The following is a 13,895-nucleotide window of genomic DNA, read 5'->3' on the forward strand; positions in this document are numbered from 1 at the left end:
CAAAAATATAGTTGATTTATAATGCTGTGTTAGCTTCTGGTATACAGCAAAGCGATTTAGGTATATATATATATATTCTTTTTCATGTTATTTTTCATTATAGGCTATTACAAAATACTGAATATTGTTCCCTGTGCTATACAGTAGGACTTTTTGTTTATCTATTTTATATGTAGTAATTTGTATTTACTAATCCCAAATTCCTAATCTATCCCTTCCCCACCCCTGTTCCCTTTGATAACCATAAGTTTGTTTTCTATTTGTAAATAATAGTTTCTGTTTGTAAATAAGTTTGTTTCTATTTGTAAATAAGTTTGTCTCATTTCTTTAGATTCCACATATAAGTGATATTATGTGATACATGTCTTTCTCTTTCTGGCTTACTTAACTTAGTGTGACCATCTCCAGGTCCATCCATGTTGCTGCAAATGGCCTTATTTTTCTTTTTATGGCTGGGTAGTATTCCATCATATAAATACCACAGCTTCTTTATCCAGTCATCTGTTGATGGACATTTAGGCTGTTTCCATGTCTTGGCTATTGTATATAGTGCTGCTGTGAACACTGGGGTGCAGGTATCTTTTTGAATTAGAGCTCCCTCCAGATATATGCCCAGGAGTGGGATTGCTGATCATATGGAAAGTCTGTTTTCAGTTTTTTAAGGAATCTCCATACTGTTTTCCACAATGGCTGCACCAAACTACATTCCCACCAGCAGTGTAGGAGGGTTCCCTTTTCTCCATACCCTTTCCAGCATTTATCATTTGTGGACTTTTTAATGATGGCCATTCTGACTGGTACAAAGTGATACCTCATTGTAGTTTTGACTTGCATTTTTCTGATAATTAGTGATATTGAGCATGCCGAGTACGCTATTATACAGTATTGGCACTGCCCTCCCTTTATTTTTGGCTAAGGGAGGGCAAAATCACCAGGTGCATCTGAGAAAACCAATGATGTAATATCACAGATTCTTATTACAACCCACAACCTGCTCATTTGCAAGGATAGTTCTTTTTCCAACATCACCACAATTTCACCCTAAATTGAAAGTCCCAAGGGGAACAGCAAAACTTTGTTAGCTTCCAGAGTAAGAGTTAAGAATATAGAAGTTAAGGAGAGTGTGTGGTTCTGCAACCTACATTTATACACATATGCCATCTTCCACAGTTCTTTCCAGTGGTGCTCAAATCCACAAATTCAAGAAAGATGGAAAGACCAGCCTCTGTCATGATACTATACAAGTTTTCATTCTAATTTTTGTACTTGGTAGATTATCCCCTCAACTAGGTGAAACCACGTGGTTTCTGATCCCTGTCAGCTACAAGAAGATGTCATCGAGCTCATACCTGTCTGAGTTGATGGAGGCTGAAAAGGCATGGACATTGACAAACCACCCAGCATCGCGGGGGCAGGGACAGTGGGCTCTGGGAAACCTTTGGAAGCTATGGGAGCCCTAGGAGGTTGATGGAACTCACGAACAGAAATGCTGGTCCAGGCTGATAACACCAATCACTACACAAGCACTTGCTTTTAAGGCAAGAGGGGAGCTAAAGAAAACGTCTTGATGGCCTACAGGAATCTGGAGCGCAAACTTTGTCTTCCTTTTGCTTGTTTCAACACCCTAATCCCACCTAGAAAAGGACCACATTGTCTAAGTCATACTTCACTGTTGCTGGTTGTAGAGTGAGTTAGCCCCGATTACGCGGTGCTGATCACAGAAGCATGAGCCGTCCCCGGGCAAATTTCAGGACGCAATGACAGGCAGGGATACGGAACTCAGCTCTCCGGGCTCCTAACACCACACCACGGAGGCAGTCTGCTCACCAATAGGCTGACCACATGGGAAGCAAGATTAGACTCTAAACCAAAAGTGACCCCCTCCTCCCACTGTTCCCCCATCACTGCCTCCTTAGGCTGCCGGGTGCACCTTTGTAAAAAGGCCAACCAACAGAATTCACAGAACAGTCCACATCCTACCGTGTTCAGCATAAACACATCTCTCCATCCGTCCATTTAACATGCACTTCTTGAGAACTGGCTCTCTTCCAGGCTCTGTGCTAGGTGCTGGGAATACAGAGGTGGTTCCTACTCTCAGGATGTGCTTCTCGCCCAGATGATGTGACTGGTGAGGAAAAGGGAGACAGACGCAGGAGCACAACAAGGCGTCACAGACGACGTGAGAGGGGTCCGCTCAGGGGAAGGAGGGAAGTGAATTCTCCCTGGGGCCCTAAAAGCCTTCAGAGCAAAGGAGACACTGGAGAAAAGCCTTTCAATCTGAGTGAGGGCCCCTTGTCTTTAAGGCTGAAGACAACCAGGCAGGGTGGGCAGTGGGGAGACGGGATTCCATGAACAGGAGGCAGCTAAGTAAAGGCAAATCCCACGGAGAGCCCAGCACGATCTGGGCACGTGTTGAGTGTGGCTGCCACACGGGGCAGGGGTGGGAGGGGTGTGAGGTCACCCTAGGATGGAGGGACCGACAGCGGGTAGGACTTTGGCAGAAAAGCAGGCCAGAAAGTCACAGCAACACTTAGGGTATGAGGTGGAAGGACTCAAACGAATGCAGAGTAGAACCAGCACAACCCAGATTCCACGGGGCTCCTCTTCGCTGCCTGTTTCGCACACAAGGAGATACAGACAAGGGAGGTAGGAAGGCAGAGCCTGGCTTCTACGTCTCAGGTGACTGGGTGCATGGGAACAGGGTGGGGTGGGAGTGACAGTCACGAGTTTAGCTTTGGTGAAGCCGAGTCTTGAGATGCCACCTGAGAGTCGGGGAGTGCAGGAAAGGTCTGCACAGGGTGTGCGTTTGGAGCCATCCTCCTGCACCTGGCAATGAAGCCAGGGGGATGGATGGTGCCCCTTCCCCACCACCAGGGGGAATGTGCCGAGTGGGACACAAAGAAGACCAAGGAGAGAACCTGGAATCGCCAAGGCACAGACTGCAGGGAAGGAGGCCCCTCTCTCTTTAGAGAGAAGTCACAGTCAGAGAAGAACCAGAAAATCAGGAAAGAGCAACGTCGCAGACACCATGCGATGTAAAAGTCCATCACTCAGGTAACAGAACCAAGTCTGCATTATTGCTGCCTTCACCTTGCAAATCAAAAGCTCCGGTTTTTTTTAAAGAGTTGTACTAAGCACAGGGTATCTGACACCCAATCATAATGAAGATTTCCACAGCACCTGCTCCGTGTCAGGTATGCACTAAGTTCTGAGGATACAAAGATGAAGGCGACCTCAAGTCCCCTGAAGATCCCAAACACGGCATGGGCACAGGGAGCTCTGGAGCCCGGAGGTGCCAGATGGATGCTGGAGAAAATAACACGGCTGTGTCAAAAGCGGGTGTGAAGTGAGTTCTGAGTCATCTCTTCAATGTATTCACAAAACTTTGGAACTTGCATGCTGAAAACTCCCAGAACCACCTTTTACTTCTTCCAAAGGCAAAGTTTTACCTGCTAACAGGACACCTGATACCCTTCTTCTCAAAACCCTGCCCACCCCAGGATGGAAGGATTCGCCGTGAGTCAGTGAGGCTCAGTGGCCACCTTCCATGACGCCGACTTCAGGGCGCCTCTGGGTGTGGCGTGGGTCCTCTCTGAGGCAGGCCTTGGACAGGATGGGTCACAGGATCCGGCTCCCACTGAGGCCGGCCGCAGGGATCCGAGAGGGGAAGGCAGCTCTGCCAAGATGGGGAGACGGAGCAGTTCCGCCACCAAGTTTCAAGACGCTGAGCGGTACCTGGGCATCAGCGGAGTCTGTGGGGTGGCTGATCGCCTTTCCGACCCCACCAGCAGTGCACCCATGCTGGTTTGGAGACGCCAAAGCATGAGGGAGCCCAGCGCGACAGCATCTGCAGCGGCAGACCCCGGCTCCAGGAGCCTCAGATTGCAACAGGACCTGCAGTCCCGCGTGTAAAAGGCAGCGCGCCCTAGGTGTTCTTTCTAGAGGAGAAGTGAGCACAAAGTAGGTTCGGGAAGAATAGCAGACTGGCTAAAATAAAAAGAGATACAGGCCGGGAAATCCGAATGCTTATTTACAAGCCTGCTTTAAACAGGCAGCACGCTGACACCCTGTCCTGGGTGCCAGATGCCTACACAGCCCCACTCACACGCTGCCCACGTCCTGGGCACCAGCTGCTGAAGTGAGTAAATGCATCCTTCCCCTCCCCGCCTGGGGAGAGCCTCCGCGGGGACCTGTGCACGGGACACGTGTGGGGCACCGGACCCCATCAGGTAACCATCAGCAGGTGCTTCCCACCCCACCCCATGCTCAGCTGCTACCAGACAGAAGTGCAGACACACTCCAGAAGGGTCTTTGGCCAATGAGACTGTAAGTGATGAAAAATTACAAAATGACAAATTCAAGTCAAGACACCTAGTTGTCATGGGTAAACACACTCTTCTGTCTTTCTCCTCTCGTTCCTTGTGGAATCTGGGGTGAGGTCTAGCAATCTGAAGCAGCTAACATCAAATGTGGCCAACAGGCGCTGCTACCCAGCCATTAGGTGAGCAGACATGAAACGTCCCGAGTCACAGCCTCAGCTGCTCTGTGTGGACCGACTCATTCCATTTATTTCTTCCCTGGCAGGATGGGCACCAAGCACTGGAGGCCACAGTGTGCCAGGTCCTAGATCAGGGTCCACACACGACCAGCCTCAGGCATCTTTCTCTTTTTAAAAATAAACATTTGATAAAATTCAACACCCATTTATGATAAAAACTCTCGCCAAAGTGGGTATAGAGGGAACATATTTCAACATAATAAAAGCTATATATGACAAACCTACGGCCAGCATAGTACTCAACGGTGAAAAACTCAAAAGCTTCCCACTAAAATCTGGGATAAGACAAGGATGCCCACTATCACCACTCCTATTCAACATAGTCCTGGAAGTCCTAGCCACAGCAGTCAGGCAAGAGAAAGAAATAAAAGGGATCCAAATTGGAAAAGAAGAGGTAGAAGTGTCACTATATGCCGACGACATGTTACTATATATAGAAAACCCTAAAAGGTCCACACAAAAACTACTAGAGCTGATTGAAGAATTCAGCAAGGTAGCAGGTTACAAAATTAACGTTCAAAAATCAGTTGCATTTCTTTACACTAACGATAAATCAACAGAAAAAGAAAGTAAAGAAACAATCCCCTTTAAAATAGCACCCAAAGTAATAAAATATCTGGGAAGAAATCTAACCAAGGAGGTGAAAGAATTATACACAGAAAACTATAAGCCACTGATGAAGGAAATTAAAGAAGACTTTAAAAAATGGAAAGATATCCCATGCTCTTGGATTGGAAGAATCAATATTGTTAAAATGGACACAATGCCCAAGGCAATCTACAGATTTAATGCAATCCCTATCAAATTACCCAGGACATATTTCACAGAACTAGAACAAATCATAATAAAATTCATATGGAACCATCAAAGACCAAGAATTGCCAAAGTATTACTGAAGAGAAAGAAAGAGGCTGGAGGAATAACTCTCCCAGACTTCAGACAATACTATAGAGCTATAGTCATCAAGATAGCATGGTATTGGTACAAAAACAGAAATATAGGCCAATGGAACAGAATAGAGAGCCCAGAAATGAACCCACAAACTTTTGGTCAACTAATCTTCGACAAAGGAGGCAAGAATATACAATGGAATAAAGACAGTCTCTTCAGCAAATGGTGTTGGGAAAAGTGGACAGCAGCATGTAAAACAATGAAGCTAGAACACTCCCTTACACCATATACAAAAATCAACTCAAAATGGATCAAAGACTTAAACATAAGACAAGATACAATAAACCCCCTAGAGGAAAACATAGGCAAAACATTATCTGACATACATTTCAAAAATTTTCTTCTAGTAGAAATAAAAGCAAGAATAAACAAATGGGACCTAATGAAACTTACAAGCTTCTGCACAGCAAAGGAAACCATAAGTAAAACAAGAAGACAGCCTACAGAATGGGAGAAAATTTTTGCGAATGAAACCGACAAAGTCTTGATCTCCAAAATATATAAGCAGCTCATATGACTCAGTAAGAAAAAAATAAAAACCCAATCCAAAAATGGGCAGAGGACCTAAACAAGCAATTCTCCAAGGAAGACATACAAATGATCAAAAGGCACATGAAAAAATGCTCAATATCACTAATTATCAGAGAAATGCAAATAAAAATTACAATGAGGTATCACCTCACACCAGTCAGAATAGCTGTCATTCAAAAATCCACAAATGACAAATGCTGGAGAGGCTGTGGAGAAAGGGGAACCCTCCTACACTGCTGGTGGGAATGCAGTTTGGTGCAGCCACTATGGAAAACAGTGTGGAGATTCCTCATAAGACTAGGAATAGACTTACCATATGACCCAGGAATCCCGCTCCTGGGCATATATCCAGAAGGAACCCTACTTCAAATGACACCTGCACCCCAATGTTCATAGCAGCACTATTTGCAATAGCCAAAACATGGAAACAGCCTAAATGTCCATCAACAGGTGACTGGATAAAGAAGATGTGGTATATTTATACAATGGAATACTATTCAGCTATTAAAAACCGACAACATAACACCATTTGCAGCAACATGGATGCTCCTGGAGAATGTCATTCTAAGTGAAGTAAGCCAGAAAGAGAAAGAAAAATACCATATGAGATCACTCATATGTGGAATCTAAAAAACAAAAACAAAGCATAAATACAGGACAGAAATAGACTCATAGACAGAGAATACAGACTTGTGATTGCCAGGGGGGCAGAGGGTGGGAAGGGATAGACTGGGATTTCAAAATTGTAGAATGGATAAACAAGATTATACTGTATAGCACAGGGAAATATACACAAAATGTTATGGTAGCTCACAGAGAAAAAAATGTGGCAATGAGTGTGTATATGTCCATGTAGGACTGAAAAATTGTGCTGAACACTGGATTTGACACAACATTGTAAAGTGATTATAAATCAATAAAAAATGTTAAAAAAAATCATTTTTGGAGAGTGATGACACTCTAGGCAGGCTGTCCCAGAAGGTGACTGGCCCCGCTCCTCTGCTCACCTGACAGTTCCCCACAGACAACCAGGGACCCTCGGGGCTTTGGGCAGGAGACGCCCAGTAACTCAGGGTCTTCCTGGGCGCTGCCTTGGCACAGACACCATGAGCATCACAGCCAGCCAGGCAACTGGCAGCCCCAAACCCTTCACAGCTGAAGGCCAAACCCTGTGTTCAAGCCACATCCTGGGTATCCACTCAGCAACAGAAACATTAGGGGTTGCTTCGCCCACCTGGCTCATACTGCGAATTCAAAGTTTACACTGACATCACTTCCAAAGCCAGTTCAGCACAGTTACTGAGCAGGAGTGTGGACTCTGCCATCTTTTTACCCAGGTCTTTCAGGGAATGGGTGATTCTGGGGGGGCCAGGAAGGGGGCCTGGGCATGTGGTGGTGTCCCAGCCAGTCTCCCACCGCCGTTTACTCCTCAGGAATCCTCACTCTGCTCAGCAGCCAACTACAAGGTTGGCTCACTGAGCTGATGCCATGGTCCCCGTCCTAGTGGCTGCCTCCTCCTTACTCAACCAGGAAGCGAGGGCAGAGGCAACAAGCCTTCCTAGAGCCCGACACACACCCAGGTGGCTGCCAGCAGCGCCCAGAGACACCAGGCAGCTCCCGGCTGCAGGAGGGAGATGCTCTGCCCAGGCCGCAGCCAGGAGCTGCTTTCAGAGGCCAGACAGCTAGTTCTCAGAGAAGAGATCCCGTGTTCTCAGGAACAGCGACTGTAAGAGGAATTGAGTTAAAATCTCAAGAAGGTATCAATCCCAAGGCCAAAAAACAAGAAACTGACCTGAGAGGAGAACGTTTGTCTTCCCCTATTTGACACGGTTTTTTTTTTTTTTTTTTTTTGAGAAATTAGTGATGGTAGTCACAGCATGGGGATGAGCTCTGCTTCAAGCTGCGGGGTGAGTGAGGAGCCATTTGAAGCAGTATAAAATTCTGTATCAATGCTTCCAACACACAGTTTATCTTGGTATCAAGGGCATGTTGAGGATTGAGTTCATCTGCACAGAAAAGCTTAAAATCTCTCAATTTTTAAGTTTAAATTTGCATACTTTGTAAAGCACTGATTTTTTTTAAACCCATTCGTTTTTTTGTTTGTTTGTTTGTTTTGCGGGGGGAAGGTAATTAGGTTTATTTATTTAATCTTTATTTCTTTAATGGAGGTACTGGGGATTGAACCCAGGACCTCATGAATGCTAAGCATGAGCTCTACCACTTGAGCTATACCCTCCCTCAAGCATTGATTATTTTTAATTAACTCAGATTTCCCTAAACTTTACTCAGGCTCTTACTTAAAAAGGCAGTGGTTTGTGACACCTGTCGTTAATGATATTTGCCATGCTCTGTCATCCAAGCAAATATTACTCGTCATCCATCAGTGAAAGAGAATGGAAATAAAACCATTTAAAGGAACGAACAGATGGACTACGTAGTAAGAACAAACAACGCTGGGCTGACCACATTCAAAGGCTAATCGAGTCCTCAGCTGCACCGTTGACAAAGGTGACCACCGCTATCATGTCCTTCTGGTACAGATTAAAAATCAGGCTACTTTTTGAAGAGATCGGGGACTCTGCATTTCTTCACTGTTATTATTCTTGTGCCGAGCAGATCCAAGGCAGCAGTCTGAATGTCACTGTCAAGCCCACAGAGAAGTCAATTCTATCATAACATAAATACGATTCCAGAAAAATGAAATTTCATAAACCTTCAAAGTGCACTTAACCTGAGGTCACATTCCACCTGCTGATGTTGACAATGCAAGGTCTCTGGAGATAAACAGACAGAGGTAAACACTGGTAGCCAATGCTTCTTAATAGCAGGCTGCCATGATTTGATTCAATTATCTTGTGATAAATTGCCTGAGCATCTGAAAGAACAGTTAGAGGAACAGGGTAGGAGTGTCCTGGAAGCCACCTCCATGCTCTGTACAGCTCGGGGGAGGAAAGGCCTTCCTGGCAGGTGGGGAGGGGAATGGAGGTGGCTCCACATCCTTGTTCTCTGGGAGGCTAGGCTGTGGCAGGCTCTCAGCCCCCAAGAAAGGCCGCAAACGGCCTCCCATTGGACCTCACCCAGGTCCCTGACGGAAAATACAAAGTCAATGGCAACAGATCTTCAGGCAAAGTTTCAGGTCCATTAGAAACCGATACTTGCAGAGCCGGGAGGACCACCCAAATGTCACATTTAATTACATTCAGGGGCAATTAACAGACACCACTGTATTTCAGACACTTAAAGAACTACAATCAAGTAGAATTTAAGTTCAAAACTCTTCCAAACTACTTAGTGGGTATTCTATTTAAAGACCCTGAGTAAAACCCTAAAAAAATTTACAAGATTCTACTGAGAGATGTGCTACAGGAGAAAGGAAACCGGAGTTACACTTCCTTCCAGGAAGTGCTGCTGTGTCGTGGGATTAAAAGAGGGTGAAATAGAATATTATTCAGCCAGAAAGGGGATGCATGAATAAAGTACTGATTCCAGCGACGACATGGATAAACCTAGAAAAAACATCACGCTACACGAAAGGAGGCAGATGCAACAGGCTACATGTCATATGATTCCACTCATATGAAACAGCAGAGCAGGCAAACCTGCAGGAACAAAAGGCTGATGAGTGGCTGTCAGGCCTGGGGGGCAGGGAAGGAGGGGTGACTGCTGGTGGGCACCAGGTGTCTTCCTGAGCTGATGGAATGTTCTAGAATCAGGCAGTGGGGATGGTTGCACAACTTGGTGAATATACTATGAACCACTGATCTGTACACTTTAAAGGTGACTTTTATGGTCACGTGAATTATACTGAATTCTTTTTTAAAGATGGTGAGGATGTCAGTGCAGGTTTCAAAGGAGAGAAAGGAGAGTTACAGTAAAACTCCACCATCAGTGGGTTCCAAAGGACCAAAGCACATGAAACACACGGTCCCGGGAATGCAAGGTTAATGAAAATCAGTGTGAATTATCTAAATAAAGAAAGAAACAAGAATAAAGAGAGTGAAGTGGTTACAAAACAGCTCTCCCCAACTGAGCAGGCTGTAAGTGGTCACCGGGCAGTCAGTTCCTAACCACCACCCCCAGCCCCCAGATGAGGACCCAGATAATAAGACAAGGGCCGTCATCAGTCCAGTGACATCTCAGTTTGTCTTACTACAGGACACATTATTATTGGATTTTACTCTATGTACATTAATAGAGGAATATTTAAGAGGAAAAAAAGTGGTTAAAATCCAGACAGTTTCCCCTGTGTAGAAGGGAAAACAGACAGACACAGTTCTCGCCCTGTCAACCACTGACCATGACCTTGTCCAAGTTCCTAGCAACCTGACGGGTCTCTGTGCCTTGGTTTACCCAGCTGTGAAAGTAAAATGATAATAACACATCTTGGCTGCATCAGGGTGCTGGAAGGGATAATTAATGCTTTTAAGGCTCTTGGTGATCTTTGTATTCGAGACAGCCTGCTATTATCACGAAGCCTTAACAAACACCTTTCCTCTGGCAGTCAAGACCTGATTCTATTTAAAGAGGTACAGAGATTTGTTGCAAAACCAAATGGAATGCTTGATTCATGACTTTGCTTTTTTCACTTCCTAAACTTTTAGGATAAAGACACATTCTTAGAGTAGTTTAACTTGGTGCTGTAATCACATTAAATGACTGAGTGTTAGAAAAGAAAAAAAAATATGCTCAACTGTTTCATCTAATCCTTCATTTTAAGAGTTGATGAAGAAATAGGAATTAGAGTAACCTGCCCGAGGTCAATCACGAGGCCAGGAACTAGACTCCAGATCCCTTGACTCCAGATTCACAGTCCTTTGTAAATGTTAGTGCCCTTGAATTAAACCGAAACCACATCCCACTATCAGCATTGACCTACACCAGTGATACAGAGGTTCCTATTCTTTTTCAGCTGTGGTTTGGGTTGACCCACTAAAACAGTCCTGCGTCATGGGCACCAATCAGCCCGTTAAAACAGCAGAACAGTGCAGACATGGGACGTGAACTGGGCTCCGTGTTCTCCCAGGATTCACAGTCAGACTCTTTGGAGCTGGGGCACGTGGTTCTCGGTGAGTGGAGTCCCATGCCATCCCAGAGTCCCTAGGCACGAGCACAAGCGAGCAGAGCCTTCAGCTCTGAGAAAGTCCCAGCGCAAGTCCTCTGCAATCAGATTTATGAAAAGAAATCTGGGAGGCTTCAAGGTGTGGTCCAAAGATGCTTTTTATCCCCGAGAACCCACTCTCGGGACACTGCCTTTCCTGGCTAGGGACTCCTAGCCGCCTGCTTTCACTGAATAGATACGGAGTGAAACGCCCACTGTTCACCGAGAACTGTGCTAGCTGCTGTGTCTTAAACATCTCTGGGATCCTCAATGTCCCTATTTTTCAAGGGATTTTCAATTTCTTGAAAATAGTAGGTAAATGATAAGCACACAGAGGGCAATAAATCTTAACTTTCACGTCAGGTATGCAGACAAAATGCCTTTCAGAGCTCAGAAGAAGCGGCACCCACGACCCCTCCGAGGTGGTGTGCAGGCAGCCCCCTGCTCCTTACAGGGTGCAGTCCTAGAAGTATGGAGACTGAGGTGATGGACTCTGTGAAGGCATCTGTTCCCAGGGATCTAGACAAATTCTGAAATTTCTACTTAGGCTTTGCCTTTTAAACACACCTGGGGCATATCTTAATCTCCTTCTCCTCCTTCCCCAGTGAACACATGACCTGTGACTGGAGATCAAAGAGCATCCCACAGGGCTACAGGCTCACCAGCCAAGGCACAGGTGACGACTGGCATTTGGGGGTCATGGGTACTAAGCTACGAAATCCAGGTTTCTTACCAACATTTTTCAGCTCCCTCTTTCCCTGATTTTTATAGAACAATAAGGACAAAATTCAATAAACATTCAAATAATTTTGCTAATACTATGTAAGGATACCTAAACCTCACAGAAGGCGGGTGTGGTCCTTCATCAACTGAAACATAAAAGTCAGAATTAGATTCACAAATGGCAACTGAGGAGTAAGTAGTGCTGGAGAGGTCAAGGCAGACAAGTTGAGACTAGCATGTCCTTCTGTTTCGAAGCTTCTGAGTGCTTCACTGGAAATTCTGGATTCTGTAGGGAGTCTGCTGGGAGACTCTGAGGGGGAAGGGACATTCTATAACCTGTTCCACATGTTACAGCATCTGCCCCAGTTCAGGGGCAGCCGGTAAGGGCTCCTCACAGAAGACACAAAATAATTTTGCTTACAATTTCACATGTCTCATTGCAAATGACTTTTCCCAGAGCTACTAAGAAGGAACAAAACTGGATAATTTGAACTTTGTCACATTTTCCCAGAATATGTAGAAGTGGTTAATGGCCGAAAAGCCAAAAAAGCCAAAAAAAAAAAGGGGGGGGGATTACATGGGAATGGACAATTTATAAATAGATATTCAAATAGATATTCAGAGCTGAGGACTACAGGATCAGAAATAAATTAATAAGATGCGACAAAGCATAACTGAATTGTTTGAAATGAAAGGAGTGAATTTGGGGCACTTGTATTTCAGACTTGACTGTTTTCTCCTAACAACAAGAGTGTGTTTGCCTTACTCTATGAGTGAAAGTCTTTAAAGTAGGCAAGTTGTCATTCACATCTCTTCCCTTTCCCTTCATGTTGTTAACCTTGATGAGTTGTGAGATTTTATGGATGGCTTTCAGGATAAGCCATTAAAACCATTTAGAAACAGGCGGAATGTTCACTATAAATACAGAGGCTTACAAAGGCATTCCAAAACGAACTCCTGGTCTTCCCAGAGAGCTGTTCCACAGACAGCTTCCCCATCTTAATGGAAGGCAACTCCATCCTTCCCGTTGCTCAGGCAAAACCTGGGATCCTCCTTGGCCTCCTTTCCTGCCCTCACCACCAACCCCCACCCCCACAGTGATCTCTGAGCGAGTTCTGTTGGTTCCACCTCCACCGTGACCACTGAGAACAAAGCCACAACCTCTCACCTGGTCACTGCAAAAGCCTCTGTCCCGTTCTGGTTTCCTATGGTCCATTCTCAACAGTCAGTGATCCTTTTAAAACACTGATCAGATCGTGTCACTTCTCTGCTTAGATACGTGGGATGGCCCCTCGTGTTCCTCCAAGTCAACTTAGGACCTTGGGAACACCTTTGGGAAGTCCCCACACAGCTCCTCTGCAATGGTTGTTTCAAGAAAAAGTGTTGTAAGCTGAACTAGCTGCTTTTTTCACAAAACCCAATTTTTATTTGAGAAAACAACTGATGAAAATGTTATTTTAAGTGAGCAAAACAAGCCTATAACTTTCAAGAGAAAAGACAGTTTTATAGATATAATTCAACCGTTCCAGCAAAAATTTGAATCTTGGAAAACTTGTATTCACTACCATGAGCTTGACAGCTTCCCAGTATTTTGAGACTTTCCCAATGAGATTGGTGAAGATATGAACGAATGTGATTTTTAATGCTGTGTAATGAAATGTCCATATTTGAAAGATCTGCATGACCTAGTGACCTAATATTTTCTAAGTAACCACTGCATGTTAGAAAATCATACATGAGCAAAAGATCTATTCGAAGTGCAAGGTAAGACAATGGATTTTAGTGTGACCAAGAAAAGAGAGTCTATCAATGATGCCTCAGATTCCACACTGCCACTAACCTTGAAGAACTGCCTCTTGTTGAGTTCTGGTGTAATAGTAAAGACTGTCCACAATTATCTGAAATGATTATTCCAATACTCCCTTCCTTTTACAACTACGTATCTATGTGAGGTTGGGGTTTCTTCCAATCACTTCCATCAAAATAATACACTACAACAGACAGAATGCAGAAGTGGATATAAAATCCAGCTGT

At 44.8% G+C, this 13,895-nt stretch overlaps 1 protein-coding gene across 13 annotated transcripts in view; it reads right to left on the reverse strand.

Moving 5' to 3' along the window:
* TIAM2 (TIAM Rac1 associated GEF 2) overlaps positions 1-13,895 on the reverse strand; it is a 216,281-nt gene that overhangs the window by 46,148 nt on the left and 156,238 nt on the right. The window lies entirely within an intron of this gene.

Source organism: Camelus bactrianus, chromosome 8, assembly GCF_048773025.1.
Source record: "Camelus bactrianus isolate YW-2024 breed Bactrian camel chromosome 8, ASM4877302v1, whole genome shotgun sequence".
Classification (NCBI taxonomy): domain Eukaryota; kingdom Metazoa; phylum Chordata; class Mammalia; order Artiodactyla; family Camelidae; genus Camelus; species Camelus bactrianus.